Below are 8,067 nucleotides of genomic sequence, written 5' to 3'. Positions count from 1 at the left end.
CTAAGTGTATGAACATGTTCATTTTTCTAAGCACAGATGATAGATGAGAAATGGAAGCTGAGAAGCACTTAAATGCGCACACCATTTGGCGCAATCCATGAAATTGCAAAGGAGCAGAGCATGAAGATTTTTGTTCTTTCAAGTTGTATTGTAATGCATTTATTATTTGAATCTGTAATAATTATGGTTTGTAATATTTGCATCTCATGCATGATTAGGATCTTATGCTTAAAAGGTCATAGCTTGACCATTAGGACCCAAAACCCTTATAGCAAAATGCTATAACTTATTCACACATGGTTGAATAAGTTCAAAGGACAAAATTAGGATTGACCGACGTTGGATTTTTTGGGTCAAATTAAAGGCACAATAGTATCTTTATAATGCTCTCGGTTGACCGACCTTGCATGCTCAAAGTGCCTTGGCCGACCGTCCCTTTAGGCTCTATGTGCCTCGGTCGCCCGAACCCAAATTGGCCTAGTTATTTTAGACTCGAAAGACTGGCCATTCATGCTTTAATTTGCCTCAGCCAACCGAACTTGGCCTCTCAGCAAACCAGCCTTCACCCACGGTCAACCGAACCTACAAAGGTTTGGGAAATTGCCATGGTCAGCCAACTGACCATCTTCCATGGCCAACCGGACCCGAAATTCTATTCAAAAATCTGTGTCTGTTCGGCCGACTGGCCTTATCCCTCGGTCGACCGAACCTCTTGGGTTCGCGTATTTTTACCGCGTTAAACAAGGGTTAATTTTAATTAAACTTTCCCAAAATTCCTTCTGTGTCCCCAACGGTTCAAAAATTAGGGAATTCTATATATACCCCTTTATTTGTCATTATTTGCAAGGAAATTAGAAAAATAATTAGCAATTTTTCACTGAAAATATTTGTGCTCCTATTGCTCATCATACTCTTGCAAATTTTTCAAGCATATCACTCATTCTTCTTATACTCCTATTTGCAATTTATTTTTAAGGAGATTCATTCATATATCTTTTTCTTTAAGCTTAAACTCTCTCTCATACTTATATTGTTGATATCGATTTTTGAGAGTTAGTTAAAGTTTTTCCCATTGTATTTCACTTATAAATATTATTTGGGAAAAACGTATCAGTGCTTGTGAATCTTTGCATCCTTATTGCAAGATTCAAAAGCTTACATATTGTTTTTGTTTGACAAATAATTTTTGGCAAGCTTGAAAACCCTAATATCTATTGTGCTAAATGTTTTGAAAATATTTGTTGAGATACTTGCTTGGGGTTTCTTAAAGTTCCTTTGATTATTCATTTATTGAATATACTATATTGAATCAAAGGTTTCACTCTCTCTCTCTCTCTCTCTCTCTCTCTCTCTCTCTCTCTCTCTCTCTCTCTCTCTCTCTCTCTCTCACACACACACACACACACATATATATATATACACACATATTCTTGAGAGTTATCATATAGCTTGAAAAGGTCTCACTTGAGCATAAATCTTTATCATTTGTGAGTGGATTGATCATATTGTGGTACATATCTACTTGTATAAAAAGAAAATTTATTTGTACGCAAATTATTTTATATGTTGTATTCCCGACATGTAATCGTCGGAAAAGGATTACACTGGCCTATAACATGCACTGGATTGCTTAGACCCAGTTAAAAAGCACCGGATAGTTTAGACCCGGTTAGGAGAACCAGACCCACCTTTCTAAGGTGTGGTTGTAAAGGTTGGGGTCAGCCTTGTGAATCTGACTTGGGGTATTCCCTTACCCAGTAAGGAGAGGTTAATTGTAATTAGTGACGCTCTACTTGTTGGAATTGGTGTATTCCCAAGAGTGGGGTGAATTTGATATTTAAAAATTTCTTTCTAGGTTCAACAAAACCAGCAGCAGTATATCACACAACCTAGGGTCTTTCTAAAGTACATACCAATTCAACAGATAAACTACTAAGAGGATATGTAAGCAATTAAATCAATCTCAGTATGTCAAACATCCAAAGCAATAAATATTAATATACAAGTGTAGAAAGCAAATTGCAGAAGATAAAACTGACACCAAATATATTATCAAGGTTCGGCCAATTCTTGCCTACGTCTCCACCTCAAGCTGACAAGTAAGAGGATTCCACTAATGCTCACTTAACGGGTGGAGCGACATCGGTTACAATTAGGTCAAATTACTAGGGCTAACCTCAATCTTTACACACTCTCCTTACGGGGCGGAGCATTCCCACGTCAAGCCACACCTAGGATACAACAATGAATACAAACTTTGTGTACAAATAAAATACTTCTAATACACGCTAATTTGTACCGATACGCACAAGCAATAACCAATGCACTTCAATAGGATAGGAAGTATAAGTTCAGTGAAGATATGTGAAACTACTCTTAATGTTATGTCAATGTGCAATCAATGTATGAGAGTGTGCTAGCAAAGTTTCTTTGAAACAATCTACATCAATATATCAACCACAAATAATGTTTCAAAGATTTCCAAGAGTATAATGAAACATCTCAAAATGATTTTCAAAAGATTAAGCACAAGAGATATTTGCAAAGCAAGCTTGTAAAAAAATTGTTCTTCAAAAAACACAAGCAAGCTCAAGAGTCTTACAATAAAGTGCAAAGACTCACAAGCTTAACAAGTTTCCTCACAAAACGAACGTATAGATTAAATCTATGGGAGAACTTTTGAGTTTAACTCTCCTAAAATCAACAATCAATATGAGAGTATAAGCTTGTAGATAATCTCAAAAATACTCTCACCAAATTGGTTTTAACAAAGGAATGAAAAAGGGTGGGGTATATGGGCTTGTATGTGGAAGTGAAGCTCTAAAAATTTTAGAGAAAATTTTGTAATCAAAAGCCCTAATCTCTACTTAATCTTTGCAAATGAAGGCATATATATAGCCTTTACTACAAATATGACAGTTAGGACTTGAAGGGTATTATTAAATTTTTTTAATGAATTTTAAAACCAATTTACCCTTAATTAACCCGAGTTACCACGGTTAGAAATTAAGCAACCCAAGAGTTTCGATTGCCCAGATCTTTGGTTCGATCACCCGAATAGACACATACAGAAAAATTGAATTTCAATTTCGCGGTACCCGATGAATGGTACAGGTGGCTAAGTCTAAGACGATTTCCAAACTGCTTGAGGTTCGATCACCTGATAAATAGTTCGGTCTGCCGAACTTAAGGATTCAGTCGCCTGGAGTAAAAATGAACTTAAAGTTTGGGCTCCCGAGGAAGGTGAAAAATTCAATTCTATACGTTCGGTCGACCGAGGACACCTAGTTCATTTTGGTTCGGTCGCCCAACAAAGTCAACCTTTTTGACTTTTCAACCATTCGGTTGACCGAGGTGTTTTCAATGCACATGGTTCGATCGCCCGAAGCCCTTTGAAACTTTGGATTTTGGTCCTTTTTGAGTTAAAATTTAAGTATAGGGACCTAGGGTCTATCTAAGGTCTAGGCTTTTTAATTTGACCTAAAAAACCTGGTGTCTCTATGGTCATTGATTTCCCTACGATCTGTCTATGACATTACTGAGCTTACAGTCCCACCATGCATACAGTGCATTAGTTATTACTGACCGATATAACTTATTATAGACCCAAATGATAAATATAAAAATACAACTTAAAATAAACAAAGGCTTCATGCTTTGCTCTTTGGCAACCATGGAATGCGCCAAATGATGTACTCGTTTAAGTGCTTCTCGACTTCCATTTCTTATCTGTCATCCATGCTTAGAAAAGTAAACATGTTCATGCACTTAGCACACAGATGAGATACTGTGGTTTGTCATAATCAAAATAGGAGACGAACTCAAAAAGTCAACACCACCCTTAAGTGAGCAAAGTTTAGTGGAATCCTTTTACTTGTTAGCTTGAGGAGGGGACGTAGGTAAGTTTGGCCGAACCCCAATAACATTTCTTGTGCTTGATTTTAATTTCTGTAATTTAATTTTTGCACTTGAATGTTTATGTTTTATTATTGTGAATGATTGGGAAATACTGAGATTGTTTTAATTGCCATAATATATGCTCAGTTATTTAATTGTGGTATTTTTGTTTGATTAGAAAGACCCTGGGTTTTGGGTTACAGATTGTTGATTTAAATTGAACCTAGGCAATAATTTTTAAATACCCAATTCACCCCCTTTTTGGGAATACACCAATTCCAACAATGTATTTTTCTTGGTGTTAGTGATCAGTCAAAAGCTTATAAGCTTTACAATCCTAACACTAAGAAAATACTTATCAGTCAAGACGTTGTTTTTTATGAAGATCAAACCTAGGAATGGAGCAAAAATGTAGTTGGAGAGCCAATTCCAATTAGTTTTGATGGAGAAGATGGTGATGAAGCAAACCAGCCGCAGCAACACCTTGCTCCAGCAACTGATGCATTTGAGAATCCTCAAAATGAAACTTCTGTAGCCTCTGAAGTCACTCCAAAAACACCAGAAGCTGCAGCTGAATCACGTTCTCATCGTGTTTGAAGGAGGCCAACATGGATGTCAGATTATGAGGTAACTGGAATTGATCAATCTGAAGACCCACTAACTCATTTTGCTCTATTTTTAGATTGTGATCCTACAGTGTTTGAAGATGCTGTCAAAGAATCAAAATGGCGAAAGGCTGTAGATGCTAAAATTGCAACCATAAAAAAGAATGACACTAGGGAGTTATCTGATCTTCCAAAAGGGAACAAAACAATTGGTGTGAAGTGGGTCTACAAGACAAAGCTGAAGGAGAATGGTGAAGTCGACAAGTACAAGGCACACTTGGTGGCCAAGGGCTATAAGCAAGAGTGTGGTGTTGATTATAAAGAAGTCTTTGCTCCAATTGCAAGGCATGACACAATCAGATTGGTGATTACATTAGCAGCTTAGAACTCATGGCCTATCTTCCAGTTGGATGTGAAGTTGGCGTTCCTCCATGGAGATTTGAAGGAACGGGTATTTATCAATCAACCTCCCGGTTATGCGAAATTTGGAAATGAGCATAAAGTGTATAGATTAAAGAAGGCTCTATATGGATTAAAACAAGAGCCCCACAGGCTTGGTATAATCATATAGAAACTTATTTTTTGAGGGAAGGATTTCAAAAATGTCTTTATGAACATACACTTGTCATAAAAGTTGAGGATGGAGGGAAAATGCTCATTGTTTGCTTATATGTAGATGATCTAATCTATACTGGAAGTAATACAGTCATGTTTGAAAGCTTTAAGAAATCCATGATGGCTAAATTTGAAATGTCTGATCTTGGCATGATGTATTACTTTCTTGGCATAGAAGTGTTGCAGTCTTCTACTGGCATTCTTATTTCTTAAAAGAAATATGTGGGAGAAATCTTGGACAGATTTCAGATGAAGAATTGTAATCTTGTGAATACACTGTCTGAGTTTGATTTGAAGCAAAACAAGGATGATGGAGGAAAGAAGGTTAACAGTTCTCTTAACAAGCAGATTGTGGGGAGCTTAATGTATCTGACTGCAATAAGGCCTAATATAATGCATGTTGTAAGTGTCATTAGTAGATACATGGAGTGTCCAACAGAGATTCATCTTTTGGCTGCAAAAAGAAAGCCTCTCAAATTTCCAGCATTTCAGAAGCTCAAGGAGTTAATTGGTGTTTACAGTTTAAAGGACTTTATCTGAGGGATGTCGCTTCAAAGTTTGAGTCTTATTAAACTGATGAACATCAGTTTAAGGGAGGGTTTGTTGAATAAATTAGTAGCAGCACATTAGAATGTGTTTTGTTTGTTGCCTAATTTGTAGGAGTTGGTTAGCATGATGTTAGTGGTGCCAAGTTCGTAGGAGTTGGTTAGCATGATACTAGTGGTGCCTAAGAGTTGTTTAACATGATGTTAGTAGTGCCTATTTTTGTACTTGTAACTGTTTGTTTTTTAGCCTATATAATGGCCATTTTCTTATCAATGAAGTGTGGAGTTTTCAGTCCAACTTTGTTTCCCCTTATTTTTAAATTTATCGTTTTCTTCTTCCATTTTACATAGGACTACTAAACACAAAAAAGTAAAATGCAGAAAATTCCACCATGTAGGCAATTAGAAGTCTGAAGGAAAAAGGATACCAAAGAATAACATGACTCTACAATGACAACTGCATGGAAAATAGTAACCTCAATATAAATGGAATGGTAAGAAACATTTGCAAGGAAGTACTAACCCTCTTTTTAGAAACAAACAATAAGAAAAAAATAAAATTATACAAAATCCAATACAAAAAGTAATTAAACACATCAAGTAATTGATGTAATTACTGATAGCCTCAATTAAGAAGAACATTTGGCTCAGCACTTGAGTACTGGTAAACCATTAAGAAGCCATTCAAATGCATCATAATTCATAAGATGTCAAAGGAATCCAACTCTCCTTCTAGAGATCTATGAAGCACACAGAAAATTAATATTACAACTTACTTTCTAGGATACCAGTACATAGAGTAAAAAAAAAAAAAGGCATAGCATACATGCAAATTTTCAATTTGAAAGTATTGCATTGAGGCATAGCATCTATGGAAAGCACCAATGTAATACCAAGTTTGGTCTATTTTGTTCCCAGCTCCCAGCTCTCACTGTTATAGCTCCTCTCAAAAAATTTGGTGTATTTTGTTCTCCAGCTTGTTTGAACTGTTCCAAGTTTGAACTTTGAACCGAGCTCTTTAAAAAAAAGAACAAGAAAAAACAATCAAGATTCTTTGGACACTCAACTAATCTATCGGAATAATAGGTCTAGCTCTCTCTCAATCCTTTTCCACTTAAATATCAAGATATTATCTCAAATAAAAAGCCGATAACTCCTAAAACTCGAATATTGACATTTTAACTAGGGAAGCCTTGAATTTACTATCTGAGCCACCCTTGAGGGGCTTGAAATAGATCTTTTTGAAATTTTCAAACACATAAATACGGTTGAAAATTGAAATCCAAACCTACTAAAGTCCCAAGTTGGGATTAGGCAATAAAGTTAAAAGGAATGGAATCAAAATTTATTTTCACGTTTCTTTCCTTTTAAGTTTTTCACTTCAAGAACATGTTCAAAATGACTTTTTGCTAAGAGCGTAAGAAAATAAGCTTCAAAAAATAGGGAAACATGAAAATTGTGGGCGTTGTCGCACTTATGGGACTATTAATGATAGACACAATCGATACAGGAAATAAAAAAAAATTACAACTGGGTAAGGTCTAAATTAGACCTAAACTGAGCCAAGTCAATTTACTTACAAGCTTAACTTAGGCATGATTTTCAATATCTAAATTGGACAAGGGTGCTCAATATAAGTCATTATAAATTACTTATAGCAAAAATTTGTTTCAAAGATGACTAATATATGTGTAGAGCATTTGATTCATTAGATTCGTTTGAAATTCGAAATATATTAGAAAAATGAAAAGAAAATATCAATTGATCCATGTTTTCATGTTTGCTTATCGAGGAAAGAAAGAAAGAAAATAAAAAATATACCAAATTCATGAACAAAATTTTGATTTTACATATTATTAATATTTAATTTTTTTTAATCTTTAATTGTATAAAAACAAACTTTTATTTTTACTAGAATTTAATATATAAATAAAATATAATAGAAAATAAATTTTCTCTTTATTTTTCTTTTCTTTCCTTTTCTCAAATAAAATTCTTATCTAAATGAACCCTTAGAAATAATAGAATTTTGCTTGGTTAGAATAGAAGAGCACACAATTGGAGTTAGACCCAATTTCTTGTGACATTAATAATGAGGCAAAATAAGTAATACAAGTGTATAGAAGATATTACACTTCAGCGGTTTCTATGTTTTGTTATATGTGAATAGATATAAAATGTAAGATGAATTATTTTTTCATCATGTAACCTAGGCTTGATATAGTCCTCCCTCACAAAAAAGATAGTAATAGAATATTTTTTTGAAGAGAAAGTACTTGAAGACTTTGTAGAGTAGTTGGTGCGCATGGAGTAGGGGTGTACTTTATCGAAAAATCGAAAATCAGATTGAAATCGGATCGAAATCACAAGCGATTCAGTTTTTCAGTATTAGGTTTCGGTCTTAG

This window comes from Malania oleifera, chromosome 7 (assembly GCF_029873635.1).
Source record: "Malania oleifera isolate guangnan ecotype guangnan chromosome 7, ASM2987363v1, whole genome shotgun sequence".
Lineage (NCBI taxonomy): Eukaryota > Viridiplantae > Streptophyta > Magnoliopsida > Santalales > Ximeniaceae > Malania > Malania oleifera.
Note: the sequence above shows the minus strand (reverse complement) of the source record.